We start from the raw sequence: 24,879 nt of genomic DNA, 5'->3' as shown, positions 1-24,879 counted from the left end.
CTTTATTCCGGGAAGCTAAGAGGTGCATTGTTGATTCCAACTTGAGAATGCCTTCATCAGGAACTCTTAATTCTTCACTTCACACATCGGTATCTAAAGGAGTATTTGTATCTAAAGGAGTAAAAAATACTGTTGATACAACCAATGCTTTAAAAATAATTCCGTTAAAATGAACTTGCTGAAATTTAAGAGCTAAACAGTAACACCTGGACTTCCAAAACGTTCTCTTTTTTTACTGTTTTAAGGAGTGAAAACACAAAATCTTGTTAGCTTTGAAACTGAAAAGTCCGGAGAACGTGAAGCGGACATTCTAATCTCACAGCACGGGGATTCTGCAGAATTTAGCATCTCCACCCCACAAGGAAACACTCAGTACTCAGTGTCTGACTTGAATATACATCTCAGTCTTCCCAGTAACGATCCGTTTACCTCCCTCCCTCTCTCCACCTTTCTACCTGCTTAGGTAGCACACGAAGTTTCTGGAACACCTGTGGATTCCGAAAGCCCTCGTTTAGTTTCCCGGGCAACTCGGACACTCGGCTAAGAAACCTGTGTCCGCCAAAAAAATCTCTCAGTTTTATCCAGCAGATTATTTAATCCCAGCTCCCTAGGCTTGAAGTTCCAAAGATAAAGATTCCAGGGTCATTTCGAAGGATGTGCACTGCGTTGAAAAACAGAAAACCTCCGTATCTAATGATAACCTATGATGCGGTTCAGCATCCAGTCCAGCACTGCTGGCTGAGCAGCAACACACGAAGTCTTTACGGACCAAAATAACCGATTTCAGCTTGGCGATATCACTGGATATGCACACGCGTCCTTTAATAAAACAGTAACCGTGATTCCAAAATTCAGGATCCGACTGTTACTTCACATGGTTTCCTAAACACAACCTTCCGTGCAATGTCTCATTTTATCCTACACGCAAAGGCACAAGCCAGCTGGGCCTCGGGGGCCCGGGCACCGGTCTTGGAACGCGACTGAAGCCCCCTTGCCAAAGGCAGAGGCGACCCCAGGCTCCCCCGGGCACCGGCCCGGCCCGCCCGCCGCGACCCCGGCCGGGCAGCGGAGGGGCTGGGAGGCGCTCTAGCTTCGCTGGCCCCTCACCTTCCACACCTCCCCGCGAGGCCGACTCCCCGACCTCCTTCGGGAGCCCCGATCTCCCGCGAAGCCCCGAGTGCAAGGGCGCCCCGCAGAGAGCAAGGAGACGCGGCTTGGCGGCGGGGCGCGGAGCTCAACCGGCAGCCGGCGCCGCGCCGAGCGCGGACCCGCGAGCGGGGCGCGCGCCCACCGCCTCCTCCCCGGGTGGCAGCCCCCTCCCCCGCGGCCCGCTCTCCCACGGACGGAGGACGCCGCGCGGGGCGCCCAGTTACCTGCGGGAGGGCGGCGGGGGAGGAGGCCGGGGGTCGCAGCTCCGTTCCCCTCTTCGCCCCCTGTGGACGCCAGCCACCCTCGCCTCCCCCGTGAGATGTACCCCCTACACCCACTATCTTCTGGGGTCGGGTCCCTCCGACACCTTAGACACGGGCCCGGAAACAGGACGGAATGCCGGCCTTCACCCCTCGGCCGCCACCAGAGAGGCGCACATACCCGGAACCGAGATAGAGCGCCCGCACAGGTGATTCTCAGGCAGCTGCCATCTTGAGTATGGGCGCCGGTGCCGAGCTTAGCGTTTCCCTCGCTGCTTCCAGCCGCTGGTCGCTCCGCGACGTCTTTTTTTCTGGACTTGTGGGTCGAACGTGCACTCGCGGTTGACTTGAACTTTCTGGCTTTTACTATGCGAGTTTTAATTTCATTTCCGCCCGCATCCAAGATGGCCGCTGGTGGCTTCAGCCCAATGCCCCAGTACAGGGGTCGGGCGAGAGAAAGCTGGGCGGAAATTAGCGAGGGCTTCTGGAGGGCCTGACGTCGGTCGCCTCCGCAGCGCTCATTGGCTGCGCCGCGCGGGCCGAGTGGCGCTGGGCGGAGGCAGCCGCTGGCGGATGTGGGTATTGCCGGCTTCTGCCTTTGACACGGAAAATCTGCAGTCGCACTTAGATCAGCAAGAAGTCAAATGGGGACTATCAGTAAGAGCAGCCCCTATTACTAACAGTGGTGGTCCCCTCTCTAGAGGGTGTCGTGAGAGTACAGGTGGTAGGTTTAAGACAGCGTGGCACCTGCTCGCTCCCGTCGTCATCTCTCGCATTATCTGCTTTCCACACCCCGCACGGTTGACAGCTGAGACATTTGGTCACGTGTAACTGCTGGTGATTTCTGATACCGTGGCCAACAGGGTTCTAGGTGGGTTAAGGACCCGATGATGCCTTCACCGGGTTAAAAGATAATGTCAGACTAAATATTGCCCCGATTTAAAATTGTTAAGTATGTATCAGGAGACAGGCACAGCCAGTTAATTTCAGTCATCCTACGATCTTGAAGTCCGAGCTCTCTTTCCTAGGTCCGTACTGTCCTATGTATTTGAGGTTTCTCTCGTGGCCACGTTAAAAACAGTAGAGAATGAAGTGAAGAATTGTGGTATCCTATTTTAATTCTGTATGCTGAAAAGACTTATGTGGAAGTGCACTCAATATAAAATATTGTATGTTTAACGTGTTATCTTCAAAATGCGAATTTTTTTAAACAATCTAAACCAGCCACACTTTAATGCTCATAGCACACTTGGCTAGGGAGTGTTGTCTTGCAGAGTGCAGATCTGGGGACTCTGACCCCACCTTGCTCTAGAGAGCTGAGAAACAACTGGATTCTCTTACCAGCATAGTCGTCAGCAACTGGAAAACAGAAATCCTCCCCCAGACCAATGGGAGAGCCAGGACAATTAGGGTTGAAGCCCCAGTGGGCATCTCCAAAGACTGAGGGCTTCTTGAATTTTTAGAAGTGGTTATTCAAGAACGGAGAGCACTCTGTGGAAACATTTTTGTCCAATTCATCTACCCTGAATTCTTTTAACAGACCATCTGTAAAATACATAATAATTAATAAATTGTCATTTTGCCAGTAAAAACCCATGCCTGACACTCCCCCTGATTAATTGCGAAAACCTCTGGTGTCATCTGGTTAATGTATTTATGGCTCCGTCTCTGGAATGTGGCCTTTCTGGTGTGATGCTGGCTGGCTACCTCTGGAATGAGAATTCCTGATAACCAGAATGCTAGCTGCTCCTAAGGTATAGTTTCAACCAATTAAAACCTCACAGAACATTACACTTTCTGTGCAGAAGTAATTTAGAATCAGCCACAGACATCTGTGTTGCTGTAAGGGCTATTGGCCTGCTCTCTAAGCTACATGTAAGCACTTTACGTGTGTTGTAGGACAACCACCTCCTGTTACACCTGTTCCACAGATATTCAACTCATACCTTTTCTGCATCAGGCACTGTGCCGCTCACTTAGAAAAGAAGGAAGATGCCACAGTCATTACAGAAAAGTGGGTTCTTTGAGGGGCCCAAATGTGGATTATTTTTTTTAGGCGATTGGCTGTGTATGAGAAACTCAGTACTAGAGATTTTATTTTAGTTTTGCAAAGTGCCCTGCCTCGTGACCAAGATATAAGTGTCAGGCTCCTTGTGCGAAGCTGAATATGAACTGAACGACTCCATTTAGGTTCTTCTGAGCCTTCGCTGGCAACAGCTCCTCTTTCATCTACATCGTCAGCAAGTACTTTGTGAGTGGCTGCCGAGTGCCAGCCTGGGCTTTAGAGATTAGCCTAACATCAGCCCATGTTTGCTGCTTACTCTATGGGGTATCCCTAGGCACATTGACTTTGCTCAGCCTCCATGTTCCCAGCTGCAAAATGTGAATTAAAGTTGCACTCACCTCGCGGGGGTCTCGTGGGGGTCAGCCGTGGTACGAAATGTAAAAGGCTACCTACTACATGTTTAACTTTCAATAATTGTCAGTTGCTGTTCTTGCTGCTGTGCGACCCATGTAGACGCATGGGGACATGGCTTCTGCCAGGGTGCTCGTGCCTCTCGCTCTTGCACTCTGGCCTTTCCTCCTCATCAAAGTCCCGATGATAACTGTAATTCTCCTCTCCCATCCCCTTGTCTTTCTCAACTGTCAGCTGATGATATTTTCCTGTTTTCAGAAGAAAACCAGCATCCTGGGACACAAGCACCTTAACTTTCTACCATTCCCCATAGAAATATTTGCTCACACCCCTGCCAGATTGTAGTGAATTCTTTTTTTTTTTTTTTTTTTTGACAGGCAGAGTGGACAGTGAGAGAGAGAGAGACAGAGAGAAAGGTCTTCCTTTTTGCTGTTGGTTCACCCCCCAATGGCCGCTGCAGCTGGCGCACTGTGCTGATCCGAAGCCAGGAGCCAGGTGCTTCTCCTGGTCTCCCATGCAGGTGCAGGGCCGAAGCACTTGGGCCATCCTCCATTGCACTCCTGGGCCACAGCAGAGAGCTGGCCTGGAAGAGGGGCAACCGGGACAGAATCCGGCACCCCGACCGGGACTAGAACCTGGTGTGCTGGTGCCGCAGGCGGAGGATTAGCCTATTGAGCCGCAGCGCCGGCCAATTGTAGTGAATTCTTACAGTTCTCTGTTGCCTCGGCATCCATGTGAATACCGCTTTCTTTAACTTTCTCATACCAGAGCGGGGCTCTGTCACCCTGGATACTTCCTGATTCTCTGCCTCCTCCAGTTTCTCGCTGTGGTGACCTGGTTATCTGTCAGCTCGATACAACTGCTTGGCTCTCCCTGCTAGCTCCCACACTCTACCTAGACCCGGCAGTTAGGCTGCAGTAACCACTTCTCAGAGTCTGACTCCCCGGAACTCATGCCTGCTCGCTTTAAACCCAGCAAACTGACCTCCTCAAGGGGCTCCTGGTTGGGGAACACCAGGACCCCAGTGAAGGTTTTGGCCCACTGAGTCCTCCCTCACTCTTGCCTCACATCCACTGGTTGAGTGTAGGTCCAGGATGGCTTTCCCTGTTCATTTGGCCCCGTGAGACATGCTGCTCTCTTCTCTCTGGATCTACAAGTAATTCTTTTATGTCAGGTGTGTTGTTGAGTCACCTCGCCTGTCTCACCTGGCCACGATACACCTGAAGCTAACTTCTTTCCTGTTCAGGACACTCCTGAAGAGTGGCTATCTTGGTAGGAATAAACAGAACTTGGATCGGACAAGAGCTGCAAGGGCACCTGCCAGTACAGACACGTGTTCTCTGAGACGAACGCCTGTCATGGATCAGACACTGGAGCGTCAGGCCCTGCACCAGGATAAAGAAGAACTCTGTGAAGTGCACACTGTTAACATCCTCCACCCTGTCAGGACAGGCCTCGCGTTTGTAACCTCTCTCAGGGAGTAGAATCAGGAAAACAGCAACAGCACAGGTTTCGTAGGTTTATGAGCACCCACATCCATCCCCACCCTTCTCCCTTCTCACCTCACTGTGGAAGTTAAGAAACAAAACGGCCACTTTCTGAGCCTACTTGCAGCAGCTGCCCAAGCACCATGAGACTGCAAGCGAAAGTGTGAGGCATGTACAGCTGCAGGATGGAAGGAGGGGGATTCTCTTGATGCATTTCATGCAGCTCCTGGGGCGTTCCTCATTGTGTTTTTCTCCCTTCTACAGGGGAATCGAGATGAGTGCCTTCAGCAGGTGCTTGAAAGCTTCTGTGGTCAGCGTAGCTGCTCGCCTGCCCTTGCTCTGCCCAGTGTGCTCGTCTCAGTTCTTGTCGGCCTCCCTTTCCTTGATCCATAATCTAATGTCCAGATGTGGCTCAGCTCCTCGTAGTATCTGTCCTTCTTCCCCAACCTGGTGGGCAGGACTCTGCACTTCTTTGCGTTTTCCCAAGGAAAACCCACTCTCTGAAATACTAATGAGGAAAGAATATTTTATGGTTGATCATTGGAGAGAGAAGCAAAGGGGTTTGACATACTCTGCAACTCCTCCTCATTATTCCTCTACTCATTTATGTGCCCCTGATGTCACTCCAGTCTCTGCACAGATGTCACCTGTTAAGTCTATTGATTAAATATGGAATAGTTATTGAAGTCTCAGGTTAACATGCACATTTTTCATCCCAGAGGGATGCACATAGTTTTGTCCAGTGGGAAAGAATCCCAAAGCTTAGGGTTATTAAGTTACCTATAAATATTTAGCTTCTCAAATGCTTTTCAAAATAGTCCTAGGATCTTTTTTGGGTTTTTTTCTCATTAAATAATGTCTTGATTTTATACATACATGAAAGTCATGATTACTTTTTGAAATTTCCACTTGAACCTAATTTATCAGAGACAGTTCCCTAACCACACTATCTAAAATAGAACTTCTTCTGGTTTTTTTTTCTGCCTTTGATTCTGCTTTATTTTTCTTCTTTATGCTTCTCACCAATGGGCATATTTAACTGATCAATATCTCTGTCCCACACATGGAACATTGGCTCCCCAAGAACAGGGTTTCCCTGTCTCTCTCTCTGTTTACTATCATATCTCTAGCATGTAACCCAGTGCCTACAACATGCTACATATGCATTCAACATTACAAAGATGAGTTGCCTGAGAGCCTGCTGTGTACACCCAGCATCTTCCCTTTGCCTTTCTGTGCCTCTCTGTTCTGAATCTCTCGCTCCTAGCCTCTTACCCACCCTGCTCTGTCTCTCTGCTTCCAGTTCTGAGTCCCCTGAAACTTCCCTCTGAGCTCTTTACATGTGTTCTGTGTACACCAATCTTTCAAGTCTTCACTGATCCTTCAATACTCCTTTCAGGGCCAGGCAAGAAAAGAATCTGCAGCAACCCAGATTCACTGTCCTTGGAATGTGACAATTATCAATTATAATTTAACTAGACATATATTATAAATATATAATGATTAGAAAGAATATGTTTTCTATTACAAATAATTTTCCCCGTGATAATATTTAAGGCTAAACTTGAATTTTGTCTTCTGTCAATCCTCATCTGGTTTCAAGTCAGAGCCTATCAACTTTTTTTTTTTTTTATTAACAGGCAGAGTGGACAGTGAGAGAGAGAGAGACAGAGAGAAAGGTCTTCTTTTTCCGTTGGTTCACTCCCGAATGGCCGCTGCGGCCAGGGCACCGTGCTGATCCGAAGCCAGGAGCCAGGTGCTTCTCCTGGTCTCCCATGCGGGTGCAGGGCCCAAGCCCTTGGGCCATCCTCCACTGCCTTCCCAGGCCACAGCAGAGAGCTGGACTGGAAGAGGAGCAACCAGGACAGAATCTGGTGCCCCGACCGGGACTAGAACCCGGGGTGCCAGCGCTACAAGGCAGAGGATTAACCTATTGAGTCGCGGTGCCAGCGCCTGTCAACTTTCTATTCAGCTTCACTTCTCGGTTGTCTCTTTGTTACACTCTCATGTTTCTACCCTGGACTCCCAAGTAGACTGTGAGCACTTTGCAGACATTCCTGAAAAAGCACTAGCTATCCACCTTGATTTGAACTAAACTTTCATAAGCTCTTCCTGAAAAAACCAATCAGGAAAGTAAAAACGGTGGGACTTATTTCTGTTTAAATTTACTACCTCAGTAGTTTGTTCAGTTGCACTAATGCCTTTGCAGCTAAAATCTGGATATATAAAAGGACATAACCCCTTTTACGGAAGCACAAACACTCCTTCCAACAAATATATATACCATCCATATGTAGTGAATACCTCTAGAAAACCTACCTTGACCTTTTTAGGAAATTTGTGTAGATAACGGAAAATTCCTACAGGATGTGAGTGTTTCAAAATTTTTCCACTGTAACCTCGCTACAACCACAATAATAAAAGGAAAGCAAGTGTCTAGGGGGTTCCACTACACAGTCACAAGGTGATTAGCAACGTTTAGCAACAGTCACTGGAGTGGCTCTGTGAAGTTCCACTGTTTTGTTTAAAAGCTTGGACAGCATCTTTTTTTTTTAATTTACTTTTTTAAAATTATTTTTTATTTTCTTTTTTTTTTAAACTTTCATTTAATAAATATAAATTTCCAAAGTGCAGCTTTTGGATTACAGTGGCTTTTCCCCTCCATAACCTCCCTCCCACCCGCAACCATCCCATCTCCTGCTCCCTCTTCCATCCCATTCACATCAAGATTCATTTTCAATTATCTTTATATACAGAAGATCAATTTAGTATATACTAAGTAAAGATTTCAACAGTTTGCACCCACACAGAAACACAAAGTATAAAGTACTGTTTGAGTACTAGTTATACCATTAATTCACATAGTACAACACATTAAGGACAGAGATCCTACATGGGGAGTAAGTGCACAGTGACTCCTGTTGTTGATTTAACAATTGACACTCTGTTTATGGCATCAGTAACCACCCAAGGCTCTTGTCATGAACTGCCAAGGCTATGGAAGCCTCTTGAGTTCGTAAACTCTGACCTTATTTAGACAAGGCCATAGTCAAAGTGGAAGTTCTCTCCTCCCTTCAGAGAAAGGTACCTCCTTCCCTGATGGCCTGTTCTTTCCACTGGGATCTCACTCACAGAAATCTTTCATTTCGGTTGTTTTTTTTTTTTTGCCACAGTGTCTTGGCTTTCAATGCCTGAAATACTCTCATGGGATTTTTAACCGGATCTGAATGCCTTAAGGGCTGATTCTGAGGCCAGAGTGCTGTTTAGGACATCTGCCATTCTATGGGTCTGCTTTGTATCCCGCTTCCCATGTTGGATCGTTCTCTGCTTTTTAATTCTATCAGTTAATGTTAGCAGACACTATTCTTGTTTACATGATCCCTTTGACTGTTAATCTTATCATTATCAGTTATGAACTGAAACTGATCACTTTGACTAGTGAGATGGCATTGATACGTGCCACCTTGATGGGATTGAATTGGAATCCCGTGCCACATTTCTAACTCTACTGTTTGGGGCAAGTCCGATTGAACATGTGCCAAACTGTACAACTTTAGGAATATAGTAATTATTCCCACCAGACCTGCCCTCCCACCCTTTCTCCTCCTCCCTCCCCCCTTGCCAGTCCCATTCTCCACTATGATCCATTTTCAATTAACTTTGTACACAGAAGACCAACTCTATACTAAGTGAAGATTTCAATAATTTGCATATATACACACACACACACACTGTTTGAGAACTAGTTTTATAGTTAACTCTCATAATACAACACACTGAAAACAGAAGTCCTGGGGACTAGTGCATAATGACTCCTGTTGTTAATTTAACAATCAACACTCCTATGTATGATGTCAGTGACCACTCAAGGCTCTTGACAAGAGCTGCCTATGCTATGGAAGCCTTTTATGTATATAAACTCTATCAGTATTTGGACAAGGCCATAAGCAAAGTGGAAGTTCTCTCCTTCCTTTAGAGAATAGTACATCCTGGCCGGCGCCGCGGCTCACTAGGCTAATCCTCCGCCTTGCAGCGTCGGCACACCGGGTTCTAGTCCCGGTCGGGGCACCGATCCTGTCCCGGTTGCCCCTCTTCCAGGCCAGCTCTCTGCTGTGGCCAGGGAGTGCAGTGGAGGATGGCCCAAGTGCTTGGGCCCTGCACCCCATGGGAGACCAGGAGAAGCACCTGGCTCCTGGCTTCGGATTGGCGCAGTGCACCAGCTGCAGCGCGCCTACCGCGGCTGCCATTGGAGGCTGAACCAACGGCAAAAGGAAGACCTTTCTCTCTGTCTCTCTCTCTCTCACTGTCCACTCTGCCTGTCAAAAATAAAAAAAGAGAGAGAGAATAGTACATCCTTCTTTGATGACCACTTCTTTCCACTGGGGTCTCAGAGAGATCCTTCATGTATAACATTTTTTGCCACAGTGTCTTGGCTTTCCATGCCTGAAATGCTCTCATGGGCTTTATAGCCAGACCAGGAAGTCTTAAGAGTGATTCTGAGGTCAGAGTTGGACAGCATCTTGCATGAAAGATCTATCCAGTGCAGAAAGATGGCACAGTATTCTAGTCGATTCAGCTATCCCAGTTAGATTGGGTAAAAACATATTTTTATAAGTTGCTACATGTATATGGGTTGGTTTGCAATATTAAACCTAAGGCCCCTTGCAAAGTGTGTAGATTCCTTGGTTCATTAGATTATTATTTTTTTATTTTATAAAGATTTATTTGAAAGGCAGAATAACATAGAGACAGAGTTAGAGATCTTCTGTCTACCTGTTTACCACCAAAATGACTGCAACAGCCAGGGATAGGTCAGGCTGAAGCCAGGAGCCTGGAGCTCCATTGAGGTCGCCTATATGGGTGACAGTGGCCCAAGTTGGGCCACCCTCTGATATTTTTCCAGGCACATTAGCAGGGAGCTGAATCAGAAGTGGAACAGCCAGGACTCAAACCAGCACTCTGATGTGGGATGCTGGCATCACAGGTGGCAGCCCAGTCCACTGGGCCATCATGAGGGAATAAATTTATCTTTCAATTCCACTTTCCATAAATTTTTGAAGTATTCTCATATTTATTTACTGATGTTGATCATTCTTTCATCTGTCAATAATGAAAACATTATCCCTTCTTTTCCGATCTCATTTATTTTATTAACCAAGATATTTATGCCCAGCTGGAGATTGAGAGGTATGGATCAGCTCTCAGTCTTCTGCTCAATGAGGTCAGGATTTCTACTAAATTTGTCAGTATCTCTACAGCTGGGTTATAGCTGTCACCTGACTTCACCCGAGATGTAATTGCTGCTTTGTTGTAGGGGTTTTTGTGTTTTTTTTTTTTCTTTGTAAGATCTATTTATTTATTTGAGAGACAGTCACAGAAGGGACTGGTTCACTCCTCAGATGTACAAAATACCTCTGTTCTGGAAAACTGTGTCTTCTAACCTACTTCCCTTATTTTATTCTCTTAGGAGCCACGTCTCTCCCATACCCCAGAGGTCTAAGAGGTATCTCTCTGGATCAGCATTGTATTCATAACATATGCCACCTTAGAAATACATTCAACATTGTCTAGAAAATAAGGGAAACCTCTTTAAGTTCTGCCTTCAACAATCTTCCTAGCCTCATCTTGTGCCTAAAGCACTTAGAAAGGCTACCCAAAGGTAACATCTCTATACATTTTCTTCATTCTGCTGTCTCTCCCTAGAGTGTCCTCCCAAGTTTGTTTTCCAGACAAACTTCCAGTCATTGGGGGTCTGTCATCACTTTTGTGAAAAGTCCTCTGATCATACCTCTTTTCCTCCTTTACATATTCTTTTTGTGTATCTCTTTTATAAGAAGTCATAATTGTAGGCCTCAGTCTGGGAGCTAGGAAAGTAATTGTTTCTAGCTTAAAAATGGTTCCCAGCTCTTTTTCTAGTAGACATAACTTTAAAAAAACAACCTGGATTTGTTTTATTTAGTTTAATTATTTGGTAGCCTCATGATATATCACACCAGGGATAAGTACGTGTAGGTTGAATGATTTGATTTTAGAGTTACTTGAGGGACAGGTGCTGTGGGGAAGCAGGTTAAGCCGGGGCCTGGATGCCCACATTAAATATTGAAGTGCTTGGTCTGAGTCTCAGCTGCTCTGTGCTCCCAATCCAGCTTCCCACCAATGCCCCTGGTAGGCAATAGATGATGATCCAAGTGTTTGGTTTCCTGCCATCCATGTGGAACACCTGGAAGGAGTTCCTGGCTCTGGGCTTGGGTGTGGGTCTAGCGTTGGCTATTGCAGGCATTTGGGGAGTGATCCAGCAGATGAAAGCTCTCTCTCTACCTCTCACTGTCTCTCCCTTTCTCTGTCACTGTGTCTTTCAAATAAGATAAATAAATCTTTTTTAAAATAAAGGCAAATAGTTACTTGAAACAATTTCTCAACTTTTGGTTAAGTTTCCAGCTCAACATACAGTGTGGTTCATTAAAATTAATGTCATTTTGGGGCCGGCGCTGTGGTGTAGTAGGTTAATTCTCCGCCTGTGGCACCAGCACCCCATATGGGCACCGGTTCTAGTCCCAGCTGCTCCTCTTCCAATCCGGCTTTCTGCTGTGGCCTGGGAAAACAGCAGAAGATGGACCAAGTCATTGGGCCCCTGGACCACTGTGGGAGACCAGGAAGAAGCTCCTGGCTCCTGGCTTCAGATCAGCTCATCTCTGGCTGTTGTGGCCATTTGGGGAGTGAACCAGCAGATGGAAGACCTCTCTCTCTGTCTCTCTGTCTCTCCCTCTCACTGTTTGTAACTCTACCTCTCAAACAAATAAATACAATTTTTTTTTAAAAAATTAATGTCATTTTTAAATTTCAGAGATTCATTTTTTGTTTTCCCTTTAACTGTGTCATATATTCACATAAAATGCAGTTCCAAAATCAAATATATGTAATTATATATAGTCTGAGAAGACTAGCTTCTAGCCCTGTCTTTAACCGCACATAATATCCCTCCCTTTAGACATAATTACTGGGCTGATTTTATGGTTTGTCTTTAAAAATTTAAGGAAATACAAATACAATTATAGGTTTTCTTAGATAAATAGCAGACTACTACACTTTTTCTTTGTTCCACTTTCTTGTTTTTCATTTAACATATTTTGAGAAATCTCACGCTAACAATTTATGGAGGTATTCTTTCTAAAAACAGATCGTAGTACTCTACTGTGTGTGCCATGATTTATTCAACTAGCCCTGATGATTTGTTATGATAAACGCTGAGGTTATTTCCATCGCTATTACAAGCCCTGCTATAATCGGTTGTTCTATGTCTCCGATTTTATTACTACTGTATTTTGGATTCATATTTCTAGAAGTGAGCTATCTAGGCCAGATGATCAGCAAGCTTGGAAGTTTGCTAGATGTGGTCAAATTCCCATCAGTATTATGAGAGAGCCTGTTCCCCCAACAGCCTCACCAGCAGGTTATGTTGTCACTGTGGGAGATATTTTTTCAGCTGGTAAGTTAGAAATGGGATCTCACTGGACTTCCTTTTTTTTTTTTTTTTTGACAGGCAGAGTGGACAGTGAGAGAGAGAGAGACAGAGAGAAAGGTCTTCCTTTTTGCCGTTGGTTCACCCTCCAATGGCCACTGCGGCTGGCGTGCTGCGGCCGGCGCACCGCGCTGATCCGAGGGCAGAAGCCGGCGCACCGCGCTGATCCGAGGGCAGAAGCCAGGTGCTTATCCTGGTCTCCCAATGGGTGCAGGGCCCAAGCACCTGGGCCATCCTCCACTGCACTCCCTGGCCATAGCAGAGAGCTGGCCTGGAAGAGGTGCAACCTGGACAGAATCCGGCGCCCCGACTGGGACTAGAACCCAGTGTGCCGGTGCCACAGGTGGAGGATTAGCCTATTGAGCCATGGCACCAGCCATGATTTTCATTTTTTTTTAAAGACTTATTTATTTATTTGAAAGTCAGAGTTACAGAGAGACAGAGGCAGACGGGGGGTGGGGGGCTCTCCATCCGCTGGTTCACTCCCCAAATCACTGCAGTGGCACAGCTGGGTTGATCTGAAGCCAGGAGCCAGGAGCTTCTTCCAGGTCTCCCATGTGGGTGCAGGAGCTCAAGCACTTGGGCCATGTTCTACTGCTTTCTCAGGCCACAGTAGAGAGCTGGACTGGAAGTGGAGCAGCCAGAGCTTGAAAGGCACCACATAGGATGCTGGCACTGCAGGCAGCAGCTTTAACCCTCTGGCCCCTAGAGGGAAATATATTATTTTAGTTTGCTAGGGTTGGTTCTCCGTCATTTCTCCTATTTTTCAGGATTTTCCTGGGTACTTCCAACTAAATTTTACAGTCAAATTGTCTGGGTCCATAAACAAACTATTTATTTGTTTGAAAGGCAAAGTGACAGAGAGAGGGAAAAACAGGGATCTATTTCCATTCCAGGGTCACACCCCAAATGCCTGCAACAGCCAGGGCAAGGCCAGGCCCAAAACAGAAGCTAGGAACTCTGGGTCTCTCAATGGGTGGCAGGAACCTGAGTACTTAGGCCTTCAACTGCTGCCCCTCAGGCATATTAGCAGGAACCTGGATCAGAAATACAGGATGGTGGGACTGAACCAGGAACTCCCACATGGGATGCAAGTGCCCCAAGTGGTGTCTTAACCTGCTGTGCGACACTGCCTGTCCTGGGTCCAAGTTCTAAATTGAGAAAGAGCTAGATGGTGCAACAGTGCTTGAGGGATAAAGGATTGTGGAGTATCTCTAGTGAAGAGTCTGTTCTATGGTCAGCAAACATCAAGAATAAGTAAACAGGAAAATCATAAAGAATTTAGATTTCCTCTTAACATATTTTGCCCTCAATTTTGATACCAAATTTTCTTAAAAACTATTTTCCTAGTTTCTTACAGCAGCATTTTTTCACCTTTTTTGGCTGTTCAGTCCTTTTTTAAAAAACCTTTTATTTTTGTTCTTTTTTGCTTTTTTATTTCATTTTTTTAAATTAATTAATTTATTTTTTAATTTTGGACAGGCAGAGTGGACAGTGAGAGAGAGACAGAGAGAAAGGTCTTCCTTTTTGCCGTTGGTTCACCCTCCAATGGCTGCCGCAGTAGCGTGCTGTGGCCGGCGCACCGCGCTGATCCGATGGCAGGAGCCAGGTGCCTATCCTGGTCCCCCATGGGGTGCAGGGCCCAAGCACTTGGGCCATCCTCCACTGCACTCCCTGGCCACAGCAGAGAGCTGGCCTGGAAGAGGGGCAACCGGGACAGGACCGGTGCCCCGACCGGGACTAGAACCCGGTGTGCCGGCGCTGCAAGGCGGAGGATTAGCCTAGTGAGCCGCGGCGCCGGCCTGCTTTTTTATTTTAATTTTTAATTAGTTTTTAACAGATTCAATATGCTTTGTAGATCCAATTCTAAGAGCATAGCCATCTTTTCAATTCTTTCATTTATTTTTTTCCTTCAACTGTATGGAGTGAATAGATTGGGCATGAATTCACTGGTCTAGTGACATTGTCAGCAGCAAAGGCCAGCATGCTGTGTATAACAAGGGACAGGACAGACACCTGGGTCACAAAAGCACATGGGATAGCACCATTGCTGCTTCTGTTTTTGATGAGAGACGAGAAAAGCTTATTTCCTCTTCTTTTCCACCAAATAAAAATACAAGAATCAGCTAAGGGATTAGGTGGGTATGTGCTCAAATTAGAGTAGCCCTAAACTAAATATGCAAACAGGGCATTTAAAAAATTTATGTACTTATTTGAAAGACAGAGTGAGAGAGAGAGAGGGAGGGAGAGAGAGATCTTTCATCTGCTGGTTCACCCCCGAAATGTCCACAACGGCCAAAGCTGGGCTCATCTGAAGAGCCAGGAGCTTCTTCCAGGTCTCCCATGTGGGTACAGGGACCCAGGTACTTGGGCCATCTTCCACTGCTTTCCCTGGCGCATTAGCAGGGAGATGGATTGGAAGTGGAGCAGCCAGGACTCCAACTATTGCCATAAGGGATGCTGGAACTGCAGACAGTGGCTTTACCAGCTATGCCACAGTGCTGGCCCCAACAGGGCATTTTAATAATAGGAAATCAGGCCAAGAAGGGTAATTAGTAATTACATGAAAATGTGATTACACTGTCAGAATTTTTAAAACACAACAAGTTAAACAGAAGGAGACTAAAACACAACTAAAACAGAAGACACCAGAAGTGAAGTGTCAGACAGGCGGGGCTGGGGCTGCATTTGGTCAGGTCTCACTGGAGAGCTCAGTTCTTTGAAGCTCTTCTGCTCCCCCTGGTGGTAGACTTGTAGTGATGTCTACTCAGTTGCCTGGGTAGACCTGTGTTTTTGGGTATTTACCACGTCTTCATCTTGAGTACTTTTCTTGCTGCCTGAAAAGCAGCTGGACTGTTGAATGGATGAATATCTCGGTACAATGGAATATTTTTGTTCATAGAAAAGAATGACATTTTCATACTTACTACTATATAAATGAGCCTTGAAAACATTATGCTGACTGAAAGAAGCTGGACACAAAAGGCCGCACATTGCATGATTCCATTTATATTAAATGTCCAGGATAGGAAAATCTATATAGATAGAAAGTGGAGGGGCTGGCACTGTGGTGCAGCGGGTTAAAGCCCTGGCCTGAAGCGCTGGCATCCCATATGGGCGCCGGTTCTAGTCCCAGCTGCTCCACTTCCGATCCAGCTCTCTGCTATGGTCTGGGATAGCAGTAGAAGATAGCCCAAGTCCTTGGGCCCCTGCACCCGCATGGGAGACCAGGAAGAAGCTCCTGGCTCCTGGCTTCGGATTGTTGCAGTTCTGGCCTCTGAGGCCAATTGGGGAGTGAACCATCAGATGGAAGACCTCTCTCTCTCTCTCTCTCTCTGCCTCTCCTCTCTCTGTGTAACTCTGACTTGCAAATAAATAAATAAATAAATCTTTTTAAAAAAAGAAAATGGATTAGTGGGTGCCAGGGGCTAGGAACAGAAAGGAATAGGGTGTGATTGCTAATGGCTGAGGGGTTTCTTTTTGAGGTGATGAAAATATTCAGGAATTAGAGACTGTTCATGATTGCACAACCTAAATAGTATACCAAAAAACATTGAAATTTACATTTTAAAGTCATGACTTGGGGCTGACATTGTGGCATAGCAGGTAAAGCTGCTGCCTGTGATGCCTGCATCCCATATGGGTGCTAGTTGGAGTCCCTGCTGCTCCACTTAAGATGCAGCTCCCTGCTAATGGCCTAGAAAAAACAATGGAAGATGATCCAAATGCTTTGGCCCCTGTCATCTGTGGGACACCAGGAAGAAGCTCCCAGTTCCTGACTCTGGCCTGGCCCAGCACTGGCTATTGTGGCCATCTGGGGAGTGAACCAGCAGATGGAAGATCCTCGCTCTCTCTCTCCCCTTCTCTCTCTCTCTGTAACTTTTTCAAATAAATAAATACATCTTTAAAAAACTCATGACTTTTATGGCATATGAATTATTCTCAATGAAAAGATTCTGTGTCTCATATGTGTATGAGCAGATGCACACATGCACATGAAGAGGGAATGAATATCATATTCATCAAGTCATAGTGCAACCGTTCTAACAAAAGAGAGCTCTACCAATTGCAGGTGCCTGATATCATATTCTATATTATTGTAGGTCTGGTTGGAGGGGCTGGGCGTTTGATCTAGCAGTTAAGCCACTGGTTAGTGCACTGTGTCCCACTAACTCTGGCCCCTGATTTCAGCTTCTTGCTAATGTAGATCATAATAGGTGGCTGTGATGGCTCAGGTGACTGGGTTCCTGCCACAATGTAGTAGACCTGGATTGAGTTCCTGGCTCATGGCTTTAGCCCCCTGGCCCTTGTGGGCATTTGGGGAATGAACCCACAGATGGGAGCACCTTCTCTATCTTTGTCTCTCAAGTCCATAAGTAAGTAAATAAAAAAAGTTGGGTCTAACAAAAATGAAAACTAATTGGGTATAGTCATAAAAGAAAGCATGAGAAATAATACAGTATAAAATCAAAGTGGCCAGACTTACTGGTTTCAGGGAGAAGTGTTTGACGGGAGTGGCTTCCTTTTCCGAAGTATTTCACTGCATTTCTGGAGTTTGCAGGTCTGTTGATCCCCTCAACTTATGGGGTTCTCCTTTTCAAAATCATCAGATTAAAGCCATTCCTGGGAGTAGGCGTTTACCCTGGCAGTTAAGATGCCTGCAGTCTTCATCAGAGCGCCTGAGTTCAAGCTCCCGACTCCGCCTTCCAGCTCACGCAGACCACGGGAGGCAGCAGTGATGGCTCAGGTGACTGTCCCTGCCACCCAGGTGGGAGACCTGTGTTGAGTTCCCTGTTCTTGGTTTTGGCTGGCCCAGGCCAGGCCATTGTGAGCAGTTAGGGACAGAACCAACAGATGGGAGCTCTCTCCTGTCTCTCTGCCTCTCAAATAAATAAACGATTTGTAAATAAAGTAAAACTCTTCACAGAGAGTAGAATGATTGCTGATGGAGTTGGTGGGAGGGGCAACTGGAAAATGTTGGACAGAGGCTATAAACTTTCAATTGTAGGAACATCTAGGAATCTAATGTACAGCATGGTTACCATAGTTAATCCTTCACTGTCTACTTGCAATTTAGAGAGTTGATTCCCCAGCCTCCCCACACAAACAATGATTGTGATGGATATGTTAATTTGATTACAGTAATCAGTTCACACTGTGTACATGTATCAAGTCATACAGTGTATACCTTACGTGTTTGTAATTTTTGTTAATCAATTATACCTCAGTAAATCTGGGGAAAAACTCAACCTGATTCCATCATGTAGGACAGGAAATGAGTTCTGAAAGCTCAACTCAGTGAAAGGCAGCATTGCCTTACCTGGCTCCTGGACTCAGCGGCTTAGTGAGTACCTCCACGTCCTACCTGGTGCAAGCTGTACTATTCTCAACCTGTGCAGTTCAGTTTCATATTCTTGAACTAGTGTAGTGCTGAGTACACAGCAGACTTGAAACAGTGGTCAACTGGGGGAGCACAAAGAGCTGCACTCATGCGAAGTATTTCTTCAGCTTTCAAGTAGCAGTAACCAACTTTCAGATTCCAGAACCATCTACTTCAATATTCCAGGATTCAGAGACTTGGAAAGGAAAGGATCAGAGAGGGTATATCATTCCTCTTTTCATTAGTTTAACAGAACACCTGAGCGGAGCGTCTTGGGGAAGAAAAGTTTTATCTCAGCTTACAGTTTGGAGGTTTTAGTTCAGGATCAGGCAGCCCCGTTGTGTGGTGTCTGTGGATGCTGCTAAGGATGGTGCAAAGGAACAATCACATGGTGACCCAGGAAGCAGAGAGAGAAACTAGTCCCAACTTAAGTTAAAAAAAATCAACACTCCCATGAGAACCACCCTCTGAGGACAAGCTGCTGGTGACCTAAAACCCTCCCACTTCCTAGCCACCACAGTTAGATCTCCACCCTTAACCCATCCACCATTAATATTAAGACATCAAAGTTTGAACATTTTGCGTAAGTTTTGGATCAACAAGTCCTACTGTGCTCATAGCAGAGGTAATATATGTACTAAATATTTTTTTTGGACAAATTCATTGACTACAGAGTTTTTATATTGAGCTGTCATGAGAATCCAATACAAGTATCTCTTTATAATGCAAAGTCCAGTATCAAAATATTTCTACATGGCCTTGAGGGATCATGATTTATAGTAACTGATCATCTTGCTGAGAAATGAATTTAAATTAATTTACAGTACTCCTGGGTGATATTTTGTTGTCTCCTATTGCTCTTCATTTTGGTAAAAACCTCCACCTTATAACCTTTGTATGTTTGGAAAATGCCAGTGGTAGTGATAAAAGTTGAGAGAGTGAAGAGATTTAAGGAAGTTATAGTGGCTATGATTTGAACAATTTGAATAGGCATTTGGATATATCTTTCCTTGACTTAACTTAAGCCAGTTATCATTTGCTTCATAACAAATCATCATAAGCTTAGTTCACTAAAACAATACCAATCATATTTTGCACACAAATTTGCACTTTGAGCAGGGCTTGCTAGGACAGCTCACCTTGGTTCACGTGGCATCAGCTGGGGTAGCTTGCAGGTTTGGGCCTGGAATCATCTAAAGGCTCATTCATCATTAGCAGTTGGGGCTGATTGCCCTTAGGGCCTCAGCAGGGACAATTACTGCAACACACTTATACATGGAGTCTGCTTGTGACTTGGCTTTCTCACAGCATGGTACCTGGTTCCAGGAATGCACATTCCATGAGAGCAAGGCAGAGGTGAAAGTATTTTTATGACTTCGCCTAGGAAGTCAGATTGCATCACTTCTGCCTAATTCTGTTGGTTGAGACAGTAGAAAAAAGTGCGCTCAGGTTCAAGGGAAAGACATACAGACTCTACCACTAGATGGGAGGAGTGTCTATCACATCATATGATGAGCATGTGGGATGGAATATATTTTGGGGGCATCTGTTGAGAATGCAGGTGTCACACCTGCCCCAAACTTACAGGTTTAAAAAAACAATTCATTGCTTTTCACAATTTCCTGAGTTGACAGGGTGGTCCTTTGGTCTTGCTTGGGCTCACTCATATGACTGAATTTTAGTCACAAGTCAACTGGGATGGCTGGACTTCCCTCTCCAAGTGTTTTCACAGCATGACAGTCAGAGGGGCATTCAAGGGCAGAGGCACAGAAGCTACCAATATTTTTGAGATACAGATACAGAACTCACACATCTTTTCTGTCATTCTACTGGTTGAAGCAAGATACATTTCAAGAAGTGAGGAAATGGAGTCCATCTCTTGATGAAATTAGCTGAAAACTATCATGGCCATCTTTTTCTTTTTTTTTTTTTAAGATTTATTTTATTTATATGAAAGACAGGGTTACAGGGAGAGGTAGAGACAGAAAGAGAGGTCTTCCATCCTCTGGTTCACTCCCCAGATGGCTGCAATGGCTGGAGCTGTGCCAATCTGAAGCCAGGAGCCAAGAGCTTCCTCCAGGTCTCCCACATAGTGCAGGGCCCAACGATTTGGGCCTTCTTCTACTGCTTTCCCAGGCCATCGCAGAGACCTGGATTGGAAGAGGAACAGCCAGGACTAGAACCAGCACCCATATGGGATGCTGGCACCTCAGGCCAGGGCTTTAACCCACTACGCCACAGCGCTGGCCCGTCCATCTTTTTCAATCAAGTACACATCAATCTTCTACAATCGTTATTTACATTCTGTCCACATGCAAAATATGCTCCTCTCTTACCCTCAATGTCTCACCATCAGACTAGACACTGGCTTCAAGTGCAGCATCTCATCCTCAAAGTCATATCTAGGTATGGATGAGGCCCTTTGGGTGTGGTCTTTAGATTCTCCTCTTGTATATCTTCTCTTGATCCAGGAAACTGTGAGCTGAAAGCAGCTATCTGCCACCTCACTCCTCCAGCCCCAGCCAGCAAACAGTGGTGAGGCAGGGACGATCAGGATAACCACAAGGTAAACTCTCCCTGAAAAAGGACTGAACTAGAGAGGTGTAGGAGCTAAGTGGTCAAGAGAAAATCTGAAATGCTGCCCAGCACATTTGCTAGTTCTCTTTTTTATTTTTTATTTATTTTTTATTTTTGACAGGCAGAGTGGACAGTGAGAGAGAGACAGAGAGAAAGGTCTTCCTTTTGCCGTTGGTTCACCCTCCAATGGCTGCTGCGGCTGATCCGCACCGCGCTGATCCGATGGCAGGAGCCAGGTGCTTCTCCTGGTCTCCCATGGGGTGCAGGGCCCAAGCACTTGGGCCATCCTCCACTGCACTCCCTGGCCACAGCAGAGAGCTGGCCTGGAAGAGGGGCAACCGGGACAGGATCGGTGCCCCCACCGGGACTAGAACCTGGTATGCCGGCGCCGCAAGGCGGAGGATTAGCCTAGTGAGCCGTGGCGCCGGCTGCTAGTTCTCTTTATTCTAGGGTCAGGGAATGTTCCTTAGTTGGAGCCCATTTTTGGTTCCTTGGAATGGTTTCCTATTCAAGTTCCAACTCCAGCTCGGATGATCTATAGCAACTTCAAGCACGTTCTGTGATTTCAGGACACAGAAGAAACAGCTTTTCACAGACTTCTCCACTAGGTCCCACAATTGTATGCTACATTATACATAATTTTATATAATAATCTTGCATATATCTAATTTATATATAAACTTTAATCAATTCCACTAGCTTTATCACTCGAAGTGCTCCTATTTTTCTGATTGAACTCAGATTGATACAAGACCAGTTAAAAGTTACTGAACAAATCAGTCCCAGAGTTTTCTTTAGTTGCATCTTGGATCTTGGATCTTAGAATTGTGGATAAACCCTATAAGGTCAAGAAAGGAGCAGAAGTCACCAATGGGGATGTGAGGAATGCAAGGGGACGCAGGTAAATTTATACCTTTAGTACAACAGTCACTTCTATCTGGTTGGACCTGTCTGAGTTAGAAAGCCTCATGGACCTGGTTCCTATAGACATCACAACTGGCATCTAATTATGCTTTTGATCATATTAAACTTTAAACCACCCAGAGCATGGCCCCGATCTAGATCCTGCTAAAATAACAATAGTACTTTAATGAAAGGGCCAGACTGTAACCAAGGCGACAAGCAAATACTGCTTCTCCACTATTCCATGTGAAGTCTGCGTCAGCTGAGATGAAAGGGAGCCCCTGCTGAAATGATGCAACCCTAGTACACTCTACAGCGGAAAATAGAGACTAGTGGTGGGCCAGCGATAACAACGCCACTGTAATCTGAAGTTAGGTCAAATGCTGGGTTTGCCTTCCATCCCTTATTCCCTCATAGTGTATAAAGCTAATTGGCACAATGTACATGGTTCCAAGTAAGCTTAAGGCAGACAGTACAAGAAGTCAAGTGATTGCTGACTATAGCTAATGGACTGTTGGCCAAGGAGATGGGAACAAAATGACTCGATAATTTTAATGCAAAACTAGTTTTGGAAAAGAGCTCTCAAAAGCTCTGGCCATTATAGAGAGAGCCAAGCTGATGACGGTGAGGCTTATGCATATACTAATGAAATAGATGCTCTAACTTGAGCCATAAGCATGTAGAAAGGAAAACTACAACAGAGTAAGTTTCATCACTGAATCCTCTCATGGAAATGCTACCAAGGTGAACTTATACAACATCTCCAGTGTTGGGTACCTCCTGTATATATAACTGAAGTGTAAAAAAAATAGGATCTAAATTAGTGAAAGCCACATGGAACCTACTCTAATTTACTGCTGCGTCTTGACAGGTATTAGAAATAAATCCTAAGGCTGTGTTCCCAGAAGACTATTTCTGAGGTCACATGGTAGGCAGATAACAGGAATTTCTTTTGTTCCCTTTTTATTTATTTGAAAGGTGTGTGCGTGCACGTGTGTGTGTGTGTGTGTGGGTGTGTGTGTGTGAGAGAGAGAGAGAGAGCGCGCTCTTTTTTAAAATTTTTTATTTTTTTTTTATTTTTTGACAGGCAGAGTGGACAGAGAGAGAGACAGAGAGAAAGGTCTTCCTTTTGCCATTGGTTCACCCTCCAATGGCCACTGCGGCTGATCCGCACCGCGCTGATCCGATGGCAGGAGCCAGGTGCTTATCCTGGTCTCCCGTGGAGTGCAGGGCCCAAGCACTTGTGCCTTCCCGGGCCACAGCAGAGAGCTGGCCTGGAAGAGGGGCAACCGGGACAGAATCCGGCGCCCCGACCGGGACTAGAACCCGGTGTGCCGGTGCCACAAGGCGGAGGATTAGCCTGTTGAGCCGCGGCGCCGGCCGAGAGAGCGCTCTTACATCTACTGTTCACTCCCCAAATGTCTGCAGTGGGAACCAGGCCAGGACAGGAAGTTGGAAGTCAGTCTGGGTCTCCCGTATGGATCACAGGGAACCACATACTTGAGTCATAATTTGCTGTCTTCCAGGGTGCACATTAGCAGAAAGCTCAACTCGGAAGCGGGGCTGGGACTCAAACCCAGGCACTCTGATACGGGATGTGGATGTCCCAATGACATCTTAACTGCCGCACAAATGCCCTCTTCACATAGGACTTCTGATGAAAAGTGACAACACACACTATTGCCTTAACTGTCCTACACTTGCACTCAGCTCTCTGAGCTACATTTGCTTTCGCTACAGTGACTGCCAAAACAAAATAAAAAGGTCAGGAGTGTCTGAAAGACACACCCTGAAACTGTTGATTTTGACCAAGGAAATGTCCTCGGCCCCCCTCACCCCCCCAACTTTGCCACAAAATCTATTCAGCAACAAACAAGTAACATGGATAGTGAATGGAATTTAATTTTTTTTCTTATACTTGACTATAACTGGAATAATGGAAGAACATAATGTCCTTTTAAAAAAGACAGGTGAGAAAACACCTGGGACCTGATTTTATCTGAAATGAGCAAAATGATCAAACCAATAGATTAGTGAAATAAATGAAGACTGGAACCCCCTGCAAGACAATCTCAGGTATGTCTATGTTCCATCACATAATGATACCTGACCAGACACAGAAGAAAATTAATTTTTAGAAAAGCTTGTGATGTCCCTAAGTGCATTTACTGATTTTTGGCCTGGCCTGCTGCCTACCTGCCTTTTATTCTCTCTCCTCCTCTCTTCTTCTCTCCCTCTCTCTCCATCCCTTCCTCTTTTCTTTCCCCTCTCTCTCTCTCTCTCTCTCTCTCTGTAGCTAATGCTACTCAATGGATACTTTCCTAAGCAAAAGACAAAGCATTGTTGGAGTTGTCCCTCCAATCAGATAATTAATTTGCCCACTAGGGGAAGATGACACTTATTTTGTATGACTAGAGTCTTGATTCCTCAGAGAAAGCCTTGCCTAAAAGAAATGGAAACAGTGAAAAGTAGAATAGAAACAGATAATTGAGAGATCAGCTGACTGATGGATCTGGTGAAGATGAATAAGCTACAATATAATGAACAAAAGCTAGATTTGTTCTTTTGTGACAGCTTTGACCACATTGTTATGCCAATTAATTGCATTAGTGGTGGTGATAACATCTATCAATCATGTAATTCAACACCCATTTGTGATGGCTATTAGGGCAGTTCGTTTTGTGTATAATATCTTGTATGCTTATAGATATTCAAGCTGGTACTTTTGGCTGTGGATACTTTTAGGTCAAGTAATGAATTTTATGTGACAGTAGAACCTACATGTCCTGGTGCCTGAAGTGCATATAGTAATTGCGGTTACAACATCAGCATCTCCCACATCGGCTGGAACAAATATTCCAGGTGTAGTATCTACAAGCACAATAATTACACGCTTGCCAATGTGCCCACTCTCTCATATAATTTGGACAATAACCTATAACCTAGGTGAATGAATAAGCACCTACCTAGCCATTTAAAACAAACTGCTTGAGATTCTCAACCAGTAGGTTTCAGAAAATAAGGGTATACCTACCAATTAATTCCCTATAAACTAGTAATTCTCAATTCTGGATGCACATTAAAACCATCTGGCAGAATTTTTAAACCATAAGTTGCATGCTCTCCATCTCCAAAGGTTATGGTTTAATTTGCTTGAGTTGGCATTTGGGGATCAGAATCTTTTGAAA

The 24,879-nt window shown here is 45.4% G+C and overlaps 1 protein-coding gene across 5 annotated transcripts in view; it reads right to left on the bottom strand.

The window, feature by feature from the left end:
* Positions 1 to 1,834, bottom strand: part of SCYL3 (SCY1 like pseudokinase 3) — an 84,592-nt gene extending 82,758 nt beyond the window's left edge. For 3 of the 5 annotated variants that reach the window (XM_062192750.1, XM_062192745.1, XM_062192749.1), the window contains exon 1: positions 1,591 to 1,834. The gene's annotated coding sequence lies outside the window, so the exon portion shown is untranslated. Of the gene's footprint in view, positions 1 to 1,373; positions 1,446 to 1,516 lie in introns of those variants that run through there. The other 2 variants (XM_062192746.1, XM_062192748.1) reach the window with 2 other exon arrangements.
* Between the last annotated feature and the right edge of the window lie 23,045 nt (positions 1,835 to 24,879).

The sequence above is a fragment of the Lepus europaeus genome, chromosome 5, assembly GCF_033115175.1.
Source record: "Lepus europaeus isolate LE1 chromosome 5, mLepTim1.pri, whole genome shotgun sequence".
Taxonomy (NCBI): Eukaryota; Metazoa; Chordata; class Mammalia; order Lagomorpha; family Leporidae; genus Lepus; species Lepus europaeus.
The sequence above is the reverse complement of the archived record's forward strand: the minus strand, read 5'-3'. Positions and strand labels throughout refer to the sequence as shown.